This window comes from Nelusetta ayraudi, unplaced genomic scaffold (assembly GCF_046127955.1).
Source record: "Nelusetta ayraudi isolate G7.1 ecotype Tasmania unplaced genomic scaffold, CSIRO-AGI_Nayr_v1 ptg000038l, whole genome shotgun sequence".
Taxonomy (NCBI): Eukaryota; Metazoa; Chordata; class Actinopteri; order Tetraodontiformes; family Monacanthidae; genus Nelusetta; species Nelusetta ayraudi.
In genome coordinates this window covers 2,080,633-2,097,324 of record NW_027466088.1, presented here as the reverse complement: position 1 = coordinate 2,097,324, position 16,692 = coordinate 2,080,633, and the positions used below count along the sequence as shown (strand labels likewise).

The window sequence follows — 16,692 nt, the reverse complement described above, 5'->3', positions numbered from 1 at the left end:
TGATGGGATAATAGAGCATGCGCAGTTGTGTCAGTGTGGAGATCGTCACTGACAGACGTGCGCGCTCACGAACCGTACAAAATTCAGTACAATACTGACGATTGTTGTTTCAAAATTTTATCAATAATAATGATTATTATTATTATTATTATTATTATTATTATTATTATTATTATTATTATTATTATTATTATTATATTAATAAAATAGTATTATTATAATAATATACTATTATTTGTGTATTAAACAAGTGAGCAATGTGCCACTGAATAATAAATGATAATTCTTTGAAGCAACTCTCTATGGACCATAACAGCACTGCCACACATATTTTTTTAATTAATAACCTCTTTGGAAAGCAGACAAAGTAATAAAATGATTGGTCTATTTATTTCATCAGAACTAAAAAAATAAAAAATAAAAACTCAACGATCTTGAAAGTTCCTCCCTTTCTCTTGCACCTGTCGATGTGTGTAGCTAACACAAATTTGCAAATATTTTGTCGTCCTCATGGAATTAAACAGTATACCATGTTAATTTATCAGTGAGTGCTCTCTCTTTTCATGCAATTCATCACTCTTAACATGTAATGCTGAATCATGAAAGCTATGGAGCAAAAAATAATAATTACATAAACGACGAGTGAAATAAAATGTGTCATTCATTCAATAAAGATTTCATTCATTCATTCATTCATCTTCTATACCCGCTTATTCCTATTCAGGGTCACGGGGGTCTGCTGGAGCCTATCCCAGCTGTCTTAGGGCGAAGGCAGGGTGACACCCTGGACAAGTCGCCAGTTCATCGCAGGGCCACATAGAGACAAACAACCATTCACACTCACATGCACACCTACGGACAATTTAGAACGTTCAATTGACCTCACATGCATGTTTTTGGAGTGTGGGAGGAAGCCGGAGAACCCGGAGAGAACCCACGCAGACACAGGGAGAACATGCAAACTCCACACAGAAAGGTCCCAGGTCCGGGCCCCGGAATCGAACCCACGACCTTCTTGCTGTGAGGCGGCAGCGCTTTTATTTCATTTAACAAAGCATATCATTATTTCATCATGCATTTAATTGTTTTGTGGTCCTGTGTTTTAGTGCTTCATAATTGTATTCTGTTGTCAAATTTGCCCATCAAAGTCAGATTAGTAATCCTGTACATCAGTTTAAGGAAAACCAATTCTAGGTAATGGATTGCAGATCTGGTAGTGACCTGTTACAATGGAAAGAAATGTATACATAATAAGTACGTCTGTGTGCCCGATATTTTAGCTAACACTAAACTTTCTGCACAACTGTCTGCATTGTGTTTAAGTTTAAATTAGTTAAATATGTTTGCATACCCAATTTTAAGTAAAATTACACAAAAAAAATATTGTACATTTATTTTTGGAATGTTTTGCTTTTTACAGCTTTCCTTTTGGGAACAGAAAAAGGTTGCACAAATGGGTGGAAAATGTGAGAAGAAAAAACTGGACACCCAATGACAACTCCAGGCTGTGTGCTCTTCACTTTGAGGAGAAATCTTTCATTTTGCGTGGTGAGAGAAAGTGCCTAACTTCAACAGCTGTCCCAACCATTTTTAGTTTCTTCAAATCAGGTAAGAGCATGTCTACCAAACAAAAGGTAAGTGAGTCACACACACACCCACACACACACACGTGATTTTGATCAAATCTTTGACCACACATATTCTAAAAAATGTAAAGAGGTGTCAGAGATCTTGGAAGAAGACAGTTTTCTCGTGATTCAGGAACCATGTGACAGCCATACTGTGTCTCATGTAGATGTAGAGGTCACAAATGATGTACAGATCACCAATGATGAAGAGGTCACAAATGATGAAGAGGTCAGAGCAACAATGAAGGGATTTTACATTGACTGTTCAGTTAACATGTTCAATGTTAAAATATTCACATGAAAAAAACTTGAAAATCATTACGGCAGACGTAAAAAAAAAATTGTAAGAAAGTGTTGAAAGTTATCTTGAAATCATTTATGAGGATACTCATTATAATATTGATGAAGTGTTATTTCATGTTTTGTTGGCTGTTTCAAGGGTTTATTTAGTTTGTTGTGACACAATCTAAGGTTCAATTTGTAAAGAAATAAAAGTTATTGTGAAAAAAGATAGTGGTCAAAGTGATATTAGTGTTATTTGTGTTTGTGTTTTTTGTAGTCTTGTCTGAATTTGTCCTGTTCGTTTCTGGTCTGTGTTTGTGTTCCCACTCTTGGCCTGCACCTTGTGGTGGTGAGTGGGCTTTTAACTAAGACAGGCCAATTATATATATTGTGTGAAGCCAGCAAAACAGTCATTATTATGAGAATTATAACTGAAGCACACTAAATAATACACCATCAGTCACATTTTGCTTTTCTGTTATTAATCTAATGTGTGTTATGTCAAGCCTCCACAGTGGCGTGCTGCAGTCAGGATGAGACGAACAAGGTGAATGGATGGACGGATTGATGAGCCCAGCGAGCCTCCACCATCCACAGACAAGCCAGTCCCATTTTCCACCCAGAAGGATGTCTCTTCCATCTATCTTTGCCTGCCAGGGAAATGCAACCAAACATAGTAATTACAGATGGTGTTGTCTCTGTTAAAGTGACACAGGAAAAAAAAAAATATATATATATATATATATATATTTTTATATTTATGTTTTGTGATTCATGTTCATGACAATAACAATCAAACAGATTTTCTTCATTCTTCCAATGAGTTTCGCAAACAAACATGGAATTTTCCCTGGATCATACAAATACGTTTGTAGATTATATAAAGAAAATTATAAAACACATTTTTTGCGGTTTTATATTAAAGCAGATAGTCAAACGTAAATGTAGCGTGGTAATGTTGCGAAGACACATTTATTTTTGTTTTTCTTTGTTTCTTTAGAAGCTTTTATTTTGGTTTTCTGTGGAAGCACAACAGACAACACACATGTTAACGTCCGCTACTACGGTTCGCTCCATATAGGTCTCACGAGCCACTTGAGAGACTTCCTCTCGAGCGTTATCTACTTTTTACATTTCAAAACACAGATCCATACCCGACTTCGACTTGAACTTATTAATCATGTCGTTTCCCACATTCAATCTTACTCATATACATTTAAATATTCACATTTCTACTGAATAAACATCCCATAACGTTAAACGAACACTAACGTAACCGAGCGTCAACCCCGCCTCCTGGTAACCTAGTAACGTTCTAGCCGTTGTTTCCTCTTCGCTAGGTAATCACTCGGAGACGATACATTCAAAACGTAAATTTAACTCACATACCCTCGATCTCAGACTTCAATTACGAAACAGCCACACATACATTTGCTCTTATTTTCAACCATTTCCCCTTCTCACCTGTGGAAGCACAACAGATAACACACACGTTAACGTCCGCTACGACGGTTCGCTCCACATAGGTCTCACGAGCCACTTGAGAGACCTCTCTAGCGTTATTCCCCGGGGCGAACACGACCTCCACTGGTAGAAGTGGGTAACTGCACCCTGCTCACTGATCACTCTCACACACGCCACAAACCACAACAAAAGCAGGAACAGTGCTTTGCCACAATTATGCTACATAAACACGTCCTGGTCCCCTCTGGATCCTCTTTTCCGGTCCTCGCGATCACTCTCTTGGCTGCGGTGGGCATGGTTCTGCCCGCGGTGTCTTCCTTTGTCAGGGCATTCTCTGGCCCAGTGACCCATGCGGCCGCAGATGTGGCACGCCCCCTTTTCTCCCTCTGGGAAACCATACTTTTCAACCCAAACATCCAACATATCAAGACAATCTGGACCGTATTTTTTCCGCATGTCGTCCACAATTTGTCCCCCCTGGGGAACTGCAGCAGCCACTTTGCTCTGGTTCTTCCCCATCCCTGTCTAGACTTATTACTTGTAGCTGCACAGGCGTCCCTGTGCCCCCTTTTTTTAATCAGGCGCAAAAAGGTCGAGAAAAAATTCACCCCTTCGGTACTTAGTCACCAAAGGTTTTGCCCGCTCAGCCCTCACCAACCTTCTTGGATATCTGGTGAGCGGGACAGGCCCGCGATATGACCTTGACTGGCGCGATATTATGATTTAGCGTACGTTACGCTCAACGTCATTCCGTGCGGCAGGTAAAAAAAAAGGTGGTGTTGTCCTGGGTGTCCCAATTCCATCGCAAGCCGATCGGAGCCGATTATCACCCGGGTCGTTTGTCGGGTTGGTTGACCCGTTTTGTCGTGCAACAGCTGCAACTGCAAACTGCAGGCTTCAATTTACCGACGCCTTACACATGTGATGGCATGGAGACTGTGCATTGTAGCAACATCAGTCCCCTCAGAGAGAATCTTCTCCAAAACAGGGCAGATATTTACAGAGAGAAGAAACAGGATCAGCCGCACAAAGATGAGGCTCTTGGTTTTTCTCATTGTCAATCTTCACTAAAGGACAAAACTGTTATCTGAATGCTGATTTTTTTTTTCTTTTTGTTTTACACATTTTAATTTATATTTTGTTGTGTGAGTTTCTGTAAGCGTATGTTGTTTGACTTTACATTTGTGTAGTAGTAAAAAACTAAACGTTTAAAATTGGTAATAGTTATTTAGATAGAGGCACCTAGACCCACCTGTGGGTCATAACACCCCCTCTCTTAAGAACTAAACCCTATTAACATACCTGCAAACAAAACTAAACAAGAAAAACCTCAGTTCCCCTGAAATAAGAATTCCGCAGCTAGTCCACATGTACACGTGATAACGCATCTGCCAACACAATTTATCAACCCCCCTTCCTGTGGCAAATCTGGAGATTGAAGTCTTGCAGGAGCAGAGACCACCGCATGTACGGCTGGTTTGATTGCGCATCCTATTCAGGACCACGAGGGCATTATAGTCTGTAAAAACCTGACCCCAAATTAACATCAAGATGGGCATTGTCAGAAGGAGAGCCAAAGCTTCTTTCTTATCTTCCCAGAATGGATGTGCGTGCTGCTTACTTGTGGCATGTCCCTCTACTTCTATGTCATGGTGCAAAACTGACGTATGGCGGGGGTGGTCAGAAAACAATAGTGGGTGGCTCTCAATTAATTTAACAATATCATGACGGGCTATTGCAGGCAAATGGGACAAAAATAAGCTTAAGTTATTCATAATTTCAGAGTTTCCCAGGCGCGCCGAATGAACACCGATTTTTTTTTTTTTTTTTTTTCATGAGCCCTCCCTCCGCCAATGGGCACGGAGGGGGCGGAGGCTCAGGCGACACATTTTTCCGAGCGACGTAACGCCCGGTTCACACTGGACGCGGAAGCGCCACAAAGCGCCGCAAAGTGCCGAGCGCTTCCATTCGGCGCCCATGTTAAGCAATGTAGTAGTTCACACCAGACGCGAACATGCGCGCGGCTCCCCTCGCAGATCGCGCCATGCATTTAACGTCAGTTCACTGGACGTGGACGCGAAGCGCTGCCGAGCGCTTCCATTCGGCGCCCACGTTAATCAATGTGGTGGTTGCGCGGCTCGCGGCATGCATTTGTTGTTTCGGCGTCTGCTCTATTTCGTGCGCGAGCCGCGAGCGGTCCTCGTCAATAGTACAGGAAGTCGCTCAATAAAAACGAGAAAATTCGGTGAATTTTCAAAATAAACTAATTTCAAAATAAAAACCCAATGACAAATTTGATCATATATCATATTTGTATGTTATATTTGTCAGTACATTGTATCAGAGTGCGAGAGAGATTAAACACACACACACACACACACACACACACACACAGAGGAAGACTTGATCAAAATACGTCTGTTTGATCCTAGAGATGCCGGTCAATGATCATTGTGAAAGAGGTCTTGTCTTGAGATGGACACCTGAGTGCGTGTTTCTATTTATTTACACACACACGCACAAAAGTGAGCTATGGAGCGGGCTGGCTACGGGGCGAGGGGGGGCGATGACGAAAATGATTTATTTTATTTTATTTTTTTTAAAGAAAAAAAAAAGAAGTGAAAAAGTGGGAGTGAAAAAAAGAGTGCAGCTGAGCAGAAGCGCTTGTCGACCGTCGCGGAGCTGTTCGCGTCTGGTGTGAACCAGTTGGAGCCTCGCTCGCGAAATTCGTTGGCGCGGCGCTTCCACTTCCATTGAAATGAATGGCACGAGCCGCGCGCCTGTTCGCGTCTGGTCTGAACCACTACATTCAGTTCGTTTACATGGCACTAGAGAAAATCGAATTATTGCCTTAGTCCGATTATGATTGGAGAACTCACGTGCGTGTAAACACCTTACTCCGATTATGATTGGAGTTTGAGAACTCCGATTGGAATCGGAGAACTCCGATTGAGACACCCAGATAATGCGATTGGAATTCGAATTTCTCTGCCATGTATACGCCTTAATCGGACTATTAACTGGACAATGCGAGTGCGCATGCGCCACGCCTCGCTCTCGCGACTCATGACCGCACAACTACGTCGTCTAACAAAACAGACGGCGCGAAACAACCTGGCAAACGCGAATAAGAATGTTGACATTTGGAGAGAGGATGAGACCGGGGCGATGCTTTCTCTTCTAAAAGAGATGGACATATTAAAATAACGCGCAACGGAGACCTTTTTAAAAAGGGTAGCGCAGCAAATGCAGGGCTCCGGCTTTGCGCACCCCTGAACAAATACGTATTCCTTCGTATTTATATTTCTACCTTTTCGTTCACATTTTTTGTAAGTTAGAAGAATTTTAACTTTGTAAATAAAAGCACAGCAAAGAGATGTTTTCCTGATTTGTTTTTATTTGGGTAATTTCGCTGTTATTCTGCTGGAAACGGCGTGCAGCGGCACCAGCTTCTTCCACGGTCGGCACTTTAATGAGCGTGTGTATAACTGAAGACACCGTTCCTTTGCAAAACCTGTACACAAACTCTCCCACCAGTCTGCTCCGAACCCGAATCCAACAAGAACGAGAGTTTGGGGTCCGTAGCGACGGCACAAAGCATAGCATCGAAGTGTTGTTGTAGCCCTCCAACAGCAAACAACGTTCTTGTCTGCCTTTTAAAATAACCAGGAGCACAAGAAATAGGGTACACCTTATCTGCAAAGCAAGTAACACGTACATTATGAACTATCGTTCCATATCATAATAGATTTAATATGTCAACCGAAAGCAGCTGACCGGCTGAAAAGACTCACTCCACCCCCTAGTGTTGGGAGGAGGACCCGTCAATAATTTGAATTTCTCAGCTGCATGTATACGGGGACCAAGGTGAGAACTCCGATTGGACGAGAAAACCGAATGATTGCTTAGTCCGATTAAGCTCTGCATGTAAACGCACTGATTGATTAACATGGGCGCTGATGGAAGCGCTCGGCGATTCGCAGCGCTTCACTTCGCGGCGCTTCGCTTTGCGGCGCTTCCGCGTCCTGTGTGAACCGGGCGTAACTTTTCAACATTTTGACGTGGCAGACGCGGGACGATCGTTTTCTATCAGGAGTGTGCACTACATAATCTGTATCGGAAAGTTTGCGCTCCACGACATACGGACCAGAAAAACCAGCCTGCAAACGGGAACCGGGTAACGGCAACAATACCAACACTCGGTCGCCTGTCTCAAAAACTCGAGCCACAGCTTTCTTGTCAAACTGCCGCTTCATTTTAGACTGGCTGGCGACAAGAGTTTGGTGAGCAGTTTCACAAGCACGATGCAAGCGTTCACGGAAAAAAAATGACGTAATCTAACACATTATTCTCTACTCATTTAACATCGGAAAGCCACTTACCCCTTAACAGACGCGAGGGTCCTCTCACCGAACACTAAATCAGCTGGGCTGAACCTGAGGGACTCCCACACATACAATCGACGACTGAAGATACACTTTATGCTGCGGAACAATCACTGTGCTCATTTTAACCCTCCCCCCCCCCCCCCCCCACACACACACACACACACACACACACACTAAAATATACGAATTGCAGTAGGTTGGTTTTGTTGCTCTTGGTTGTCCGTTAGTTTTTTGAGAGTTAGTAGTAGATAGATCCCTAGATAGTAAGTTTGATAGATGGATAGAAATAGATAAGTTAGTTAAAGTTACACACACACACACGCACACATATATATACATATATATATATATATATATATATATATATATATATATATATATATATATGTATATATATATATATATATATACATATATATATATATATATATATATTAACCTCTTTCAATGAACTCCAAAACATACATGGTCAAAATCCATATTATTATGTTGTTGTTTTTTTTAAATGCTCATACAAAACAAGAAAAAAGTGTCACATCCACTTGTAGTGCATTACTTTTGCCAGCAAGCTTCTCTTGTTACGACTGACCACATTGACCCATATTTTCCATATACTCACCTGAACCAGGTACCCTGCAAGGGCAAGGACCTTCCCGAGGTGATCTGTGGAGTGACGAGCAACCAGCACGTGACCTCTACGACGAGCTTCCTCCCACGGAAGTGCCATAGGAGGACACGGATTAAATAGTATGGCTTGTCCAACAGAAGGCTGTATTATGGTGTACATAATATAAAACTTCGGCCCAGTTCTGCTTGTATTGCAATGGTTGGTGTTCCTGAAGTTTCATTTTTCGTCCCTTTTTATTTTTTACATCCATGTTTGTGATGAAATAGTATTGTGAATCGCTAGCTCGCATTGCATGCTGGGAAAAAGCGTCACTCAAGGAAGTTTTGGCTTCGCTGACACGGTCCTGAAGGGAAGTGGGTTTTAGTGCACTGGAACGGGATGAATGTGTTTAATCAAGCAGTACAAACCTGATTAATTGTCTTAATACTTCACTTGGAATGGCCATATTGTTTAGGATTAGAATTAGATGACAACTTCTTCACAATATTTGCAACTATTCAATTTGACCAGCAGGTGTCAGTAGAAGACGAAATTTCATGTTGACTATTTCCTAATGGAAGTGCTCTCTTTACGTTGGGTTTTTCTCATAATTATTTGAAGTGTAGGCCTGTAGTTGATGAGGAATCACGGTGTGCTAACGCTACTCAAACAGCTTCGATGAAAAAAGGGAGTGTGATTTGGGTTTGTGGTACATTATGACAATCTTGGACTTGCAAGACTGAGGCGACGGTTCAATTCCCATCAACGTGTATTATATATGTGTTATTTAGCTCATCTATTCTACATTTTAAATAGATCACATTTGACATCTGACCCACTGAACACTTACTATTGAACATATTTTTAAACTATGGGCTATTTAGTCTTGTTTTAGGATATAATATAATTCATTGCACAAACTGTCAGGCTAAGTATAGAGCTATAGTCTACTACAATCAGTCGTGCCAAAAAAGAGACATTGTCTTTATTTGTCATTTTTATTTTATTGTGTCAGCATTGAACTGTACAACCATGTAGTGTTGTCCAACAAGAATGCATGGCGAATCAAATCCCAAACAACCTATGAAACAATGAACACGTTTCTATTGCACTTCATTTTATTGAGCACTAGATGACCTCCTCGAGCACTGTGTCATTGAAGCCTCGAGTAATGAACCATTTTTTGAAACAAGTGTCGAAGCTTCAACAAAGCCTCGATCAGCCATCACTACCTACGGCTGCGTGCTCTAACACCATTTCAGAAGTGTCTAACAGCAGACTTGGGAGCGGAGGAGGGATGACAGTCAGGCTGGCTCGACTGCTCCTCCTTCTCAGCCGTGGCGCGTCCAATCAGCAGCCGACATCCAGGACCGCACCTGCAAGGCGTCATCCACTCTCTCTCTCACACACACACAAAATAAATTGTGTTCAATCATGTTAAACTTGGTTGGGGCACAGCCATGGCTCTTTATATTTTATTTTTATTTTATTTTGTATTTTATTTTGAAGTTAGCGCTTTGCATTCTGGGCGATCCTCAGTACAGAGGAAGCCCATGAAGCAGGTGAGACGGTCTCCTCCCTGCTGAGACAGAAATTAATGCAATAAGTTGAGCTATGCTTCATCTAACTGTGTTTCAGTGTTTAAATGTGTGCTGGTGTCTTTCATTTAATTTTTTTTATTTAATTTTATTTATTTTTTAATTTTTTTTTAGCAAAGTTCGTTTTTTTTATTGCTATTAAAAACGATTAGCATGCTAGCATGTCCATTAGCAGGACACAGCTCTCATACGGAGCACGTTGTCTCTGCAGGAGGTGACCAATTTTCACGGAGCAACTTATGGTTGTGTCCCATTCTGTTTCAGGTATGTGTGTGTAACTGGAAGAATGTTACAGTGTATAAAAATGGAGCTTTAGGGAGCGAATTATTGAAATTGCGAATGTCATTTTTTTGTATTTTGTAGAAAAATGTATTTTATTTTTAATATTATTTGTATTGTAGAAACAACAACTATATGATCACTACTTCAGTACAGAGGAAGCCCATGAAGCAGGAGGTGACCAAGTTTCACGGAGCAAGTTATGGTTGTGTCCCATTCTGTTTCAGAGAATAAACTGCTGCTCCACACCTGACTTCTGCAAGTCTTCATTATACAGCAAGCAGGACAGAATAGGAGAGGTCACATTGGTGCCGTGACTCGAGACTCTTTTGTTGTGCTACCGATGCTGCAGAGCGACCCGGGGACTGTTCTGCTGCTGCTGTTCATCTGCAGTCACTGAAGTCGGTCAGATGTGTTGCTTTTGTGCAGTGTTAGACATCAGATAGAGGGTTTATGTACTTTTATTTGATTTTTTTATTTATTTATTTTTTTCAGTTTCCAGTCTAGGCCTTTTGTGGTTTCATCCTTTTGTTTTGTGGTATTGTGTTTTGTTAACTTTTTGGAAAGATGAGTAATCCTCAGGGTAATGTTTTTGTAACTCCTTTTGGTGCTGGCAGAGGGAGGGGTTTTATGCATCCTTCAAGTTTACTGTTTGAGAGTCCTGTTCAGGGGGGTGGTGTAGTGTTGGGTAATCAGTGTACACCTGGGCGCCCCTTGCTCAGTACTGGTGTTATCCCTCCCCCCAACTCAGATGCAAACCCTCATGCCCTTGCTAGCCAGGGCACGCATTCCCCTGTCCCGGACAGGCACAGCATGTGTTCCCCTGCACCTACCCCTGATGTTATTGCTGCTAGTATTGTAGGTCAGATGGGTGATGCATTGATTCAACAGGTCAGCGAGCGGGTGGCACAGGACATTATCTCTCACCTCAGTGCATCTGTCACTACCCCTTTACTCAGTGCTGCCCCTTCACCTGCCCATGCTGATATGCTAGCCAGTTCCCCTTTACATAGTGCTACCCCTCGACCTAGCCATGCAAATGTGTCTGCCACAAATGCTTTTGACGTGTCCCATTTGCAATATGTCCCTCATCGAAAGCTGAAGGAGCCCCCCTGCTTCAGAGGAGACAACTCAGACTCTGTTTCCGTCCAGGAGTGGGAGGAGCTCATGAGGAGTTTCATTAAGAGGGGGAATCTGCAACCTGAGGAACAAGCGGAGGAGATCCTTGTTCATCTTGGTGGCAAAGCAAAGGATGTTGTCAGGTTTGGGACCAGGAACAGTGGTATTAACATCACCTGTAACCCCGATGCCATTTATGGTCTCTTGCGGAAGCACTTTGATTCTGTTCCGTGTTCACCACTCCCATTAGCAGACTTTTACACCACTCTTCCTGGGAAGGGTGAGGATGCCTTTGACTACTGGCTTAGACTGAACCGCGCTGTTGACTTGGCCATTGAACGTCTGAAGGAGCAAAGAAAGTCACTGGACAGCCCCAGCACTGAGGTGACTCGAATGTTCATAAAGAACTGCCCTTCTACTGAGCTCGCCATGACCTTCAGGTCGAAGACGATAGACAAGTGGACTGCTCGTGAAGTCCAAGACATTCTGAACGAATATCATTCTGAAATGATATCAGTGAACAGAACTTCCAGAGAAAGGGTGTCAGTGAATGCTCTTGCTGCTGTCTCGCCACCTGCACCACCTGCTGAAGAACAGAGCCCACTGCAGCCACAGGCCACTGACCCTGATGCCCTGAACCGCCTTATTAACATGCTGGAGAAGGTGCTCCTGCAAAGATCTTCCCCAGCTTCAAACAGTCCTGTTCATGGTCCGACTCGACGGCCTGGCCCAAGGCACCCCAGGATCGGTGGGTTGCACTTGGAGGAAATGTCTTCTTCTCCACCATGGACTTGACGTCTGGCTTCTACAATGTGCCACTCCATGAAGAGCACAAAAAATACACAGCTTTCTCTTCACCTTTTGGCCTCCACTAGTACAACAGAATGCCACAAGGTCTGTCCAACAGTCCTGCAACATTCATGCGAATGATGATGTCAGTCTTCGGGGATGAAAACTTCACTAGTCTGCTCTGCTATCTTGATGACCTGATGGTCTTTGCCCCAACTGAACAGCAGGCGCTTGAGCGTCTAGAGATGGTGTTCTCCCGTCTGAAAAGTCACAAACTCAAACTGGCCCCCAAGAAGTGTCATCTCTTGCGGAGGTCAGTAAGGTTCCTTGGACATGTCATTCGTGGGGACGGGGTGATGAAGGACCCTGACAAGATGAAAGCCATCATGGATGTGGGAGAGGCGGACCTGATGGAGAGTGATGGTGTGACCCCTTCCTGGAGGAAGATTAATTCTTTCCTGGGCCTAATCTTCTACTATCAGCACTTCATAGCTGACGGCTCTGCTAAAGCAAAACCCTTGTTCAGAGTCCTCTCTGGAAGGCAGGTGCAGCATAAGGCCATGAGAGGCAGGAAGGTGAAAAAGCGATCATCTGCTCCACCAGCGCTTATGGCGAGCGACTGGACTGCTGCATGCAAAGAATCGTTCCAGACCCTGAAGAATGAATTAGCTTGCAATGTCACCTTATCCCACCCCAACTTCAGTGAGCCCTTCGTTCTCGCTGTTGATGCGTCGTTTGATGGCATTGGCGCAGTCCTGTCTCAAGTGCCACCAGGTGAGACTGTTGCTCGACCTGTCGCTTTCGCCAGCAAGACACTGTCCCGATCACAAATTAACTATCCAGCGCACAGGTTGGAATTCCTGGCGTTAAAATGGGCCATTTGTGACAAGTTTGGTCATTGTCATTGCCCATTGTCCTACATCTTAACAAAGCCATGTTTGGACGCATGTGAACAAAGATGGGTTGCTAAGCTTGCCGCATTCGATTTCGATCTAAAGTATGTCCCTGGCGTTAAGAACGTTGTCGCTGATGCGCTAAGCCGCGAGCCATTCGTTCAGTCATGTATCAGTCAACGTCTGATGAAAGAGCCCTACGTTGCACTGCTGGACGAAGTTAATGGCGTCGTCAGGGGTACAGTGCAAGATGCCTTCCGGCTGACAACTGCCAAGTTCTTCAAGAAAGGGAACCAAGACCATCCGATTCTGATGCTGAAGCCGTTATTTTATTTTGAAAGGTGACCCGCAGCTATTTTAGGTCGAGAAAAAAAAATGGCCGAAATGTTTGTTTGATGGAAAGCGGGTCAAGCCGGAGTGGTTGGTGAGCCAAAAATTCTTTTGACCTCACGTTGTCTGTGTTGCCTCGAACCAAAAACTCAAGAAGGAAAATAAACGAGTTAAATGGAACCCACGTCTCATCAATTTATGAATGATGTAGTGTTGCTGGTATGACGGACGGACATTGAAGACACCTGAGCGTCAAAGGTAAAGAGTGGCTACATGAATGAAAACTGTGGAACTACACAGTCAATCAACACAATCAACACATTGAACACACAAACACATCACATCACATCCTTCCTTCATTTGGCAGCAGACAATAAAACAGCAGTTGGATCAAAGATGCAGTGGAGTCCGAAGAGACGCCAGTGAAGGATCTCTGATCCAGTGGAGCTCCAAGCTGCAGTGACTTTACACACAACTGAGCATCATGTTGAGTTGAAGCAGCAGATCAGAGCAACACTGTCAGTCACAACAGGACGTGTTGACACTCAGTGGCTGGAACACACTGGAGTGTGAAGCTGCACTGAGGACACTGTAGTGGAGACACTGAGGACCTGGGGCTTCATTTACAAAAACGTACATGGATTTCATCCTGAAACAAAAAAATCTGGATGTTCAAAATGTTGCGAACGCACAAACGCACACCCATTTCCTTTGAGAGTCCCAATCCTCGTGGAATTGATCGCACATGAGCACGAGCCCTGCTCCTCCCTCGGAACACCTCCACATACAAAGCGTTGTCCCCCCTTGTTGGAAATCCAACATGCTGGTGGACTTTTGGAAGGACAGTCTTGAGGTCAGCATGACTAAAATCTCCAGTGAGGATGGTAAAGCTTTTGGGTTTGCTGTCTGTTGATCACTGATGGCCTGGTACAGTTCATTGAGTGCAGCGTTCCTCTCACTGCTGTTGTTGGTGGGAGGGATGTAAACTGCAACTAGCAAAATGGCAGTAAACTGCCAGGGCAGATAGAATGGACTGCACTTTATGATCATCAACTGTGCCAGTGGTGAACAGTGTTTGTATACCACTGCAGTGTCCCAGCACCACGCACCACAGATGTAAACACATGCTGCACCACCGCGGGACTTCCCTCCATTTACATGATGATGGTGATGATGATGATGATGATGATGATGATGATGATGATGATGATGATGATGATCAGACATTAATGAGTCTTGATTCACTTTCACTGTCTTTAGAATCTCACATGTCGACCACAACTTCTCTCTCTGCTCTCCTTCATCCAGTGAACTCTCAGATCTTCACTGTGCCAGTGGTGTCTTCAGCTCTGCAGTCCAGCCCCTCCCACCTCACACTGCTGGACCTGAGTGAGAACTTCCTGAGGGATCCTGGAGTGAAGCTGCTCTGTGCTGGACTGCAGAGTCCAAACTGCAGACTGGAAGTTCTCAGGTCAGTTCCTGCTTTCTACTGGTGGACAGTGTGTGTCAGCAGATGACAACTGGTGTGTAACGCTGCTCAGTGTGAAGACTTTGAAGCAGATATTAAAGACTCATCTAGACAAAGTGGATGTTGTTGATATTTTCATGTCAACAATCTGCAGCCAGAAAAGACTTTGGATGGTGGAAGAAAGTGTGGAAAATGTCTCCAGTCACTTTGGAGCTCAATGGAAGTTGTTGATTGGTGATGAAGGTCACATGACTGAGCAGAAGATCGTGTGAAGAAATATTAGAGGCAGATTAATAGTGCAGCAGTATTTCTTCATCTTGTCCTTTGAATGTGTTTGACTTGTAACGAGTCTCTGATGAGTGAAAACAGCCACAAGCACACAAAGGACTCACTGATTTTCCATCTTCACTGCTGATTGGCTGCACACTGACTGACACACTGCTGTTGTTATTGTGTTGACAACCCACTGGCACAATGACTCCTTTGAGGGAATGACTCAGTGATCCCAACAGCTGCACATCTGGATCATCAACAGGGAGAAATGACTCTGAATATGACATTTACACCATGGAAGAAATCAAATATTGATTCTTTATTCAGGCTGGAGAACTGCTGGTTGACAAAGCTCAGCTGTGATTGGCTGCTCTCAGCTCTGAAGTCCAACCCCTCCCACCTCAGAGAGCTGAACCTGAGTTGGAACCACCTTAAGGATTCATCAGTGAAGGAGCTGAGTGGTTTTCTGCAGAGTCCAGACTGTAAACTGGAGACTCTGAGGTCAGTTCACCCTCTTCACTCTACAACTTCTATCACTCTTGTGATATTAGTTATTGTGATATCACATTGTTGTTGTCGTCATGATTTTCACTTCACTGCTGTTGGAGATTCAATTTGCAGACACTGGTTTGTGATAGTAATGAATGAAACTGTGCTTGAAGGTACAGTGGGTAAAATCCTCCCATCTAGTGGTCAGATTGCAGATTGCAGATGCTGAAGTGGACATTTCACTTTGATTTTCAGAGTGATGACACCCAGGAAAAACTCTCTATCATTATAAACTCCATCATTTATTCTCTGTTCAGGTTGTGGGGCTGCAATTTGTCAGAGCTCAGCTGTGATTGGCTGCTCTCAGCTCTGAAGTCCAACCCCTCCCACCTCAGAGAGCTGGACCTGAATATGAACCCCCTGAAGGAGTCATCAGTGAAGGAGCCACTGATGGATCTTGTCTACAGCAGTGACCATCAACTGGAGAGTGTGAGGTTAGTACTGGTTTGGAAGCAGTGGATGATGGTTCCAGCACCAAAGCCAGTTGATCCCACAGCAGAGGTCCAGTGTTCCCAGTCACAGTGTGAGAGGAGGATGGTGACGTCCAGCTGCTCCTCATTCATCCAACATCTGCTGCCAAACTGCTTCTTCTCTCAATTCCCCACCCAATTATTGATCAGTTCATCTTCATCAGGCCTCAGTATCAGTCCAACACTCCATGGTCACATGACCTTCTGATGTTCCACACTTGACATGTGACTGAGAGTCTGCTTCTTCTCACCAGTCACTCCATCATCTCCATCAACAGTCAACGTCTCTGTGATGATGCGTTCAAGGACCCTGAGTCCTGACTCCTGCTGTCTCTTCTTATCTTTGCAGGTGGTGGTGAGGATGAGGAGAGTGAAGAGGAGCGCTCCATCTACTGGTGGCTGACAGAACTACAACCAGTGGAGCCAAACAGCAAGCTGCACGCACACTGTGTGGGTGTGTCACGACCTTTGACCCCAGTGCAGCCTGGTGGCTGGCGGACTGCTTCTACTGGGAGAGACGTCCCAGAAGCCACTGGTGGAGCTGAATCCTCAGTG

At 43.9% G+C, this 16,692-nt stretch overlaps 1 long non-coding RNA gene across 1 annotated transcript in view; it reads right to left on the bottom strand.

The window, feature by feature from the left end:
* The window catches only part of LOC142892600 (uncharacterized), a 61,825-nt gene extending 60,823 nt beyond the window's left edge, over positions 1-1,002 (bottom strand). Inside the window, exon 1 of the long non-coding RNA XR_012927469.1 lies at positions 707-1,002. This is a non-coding gene — a long non-coding RNA (uncharacterized LOC142892600). The remainder of the gene's footprint in view (positions 1-706) is intronic.
* Between the last annotated feature and the right edge of the window lie 15,690 nt (positions 1,003-16,692).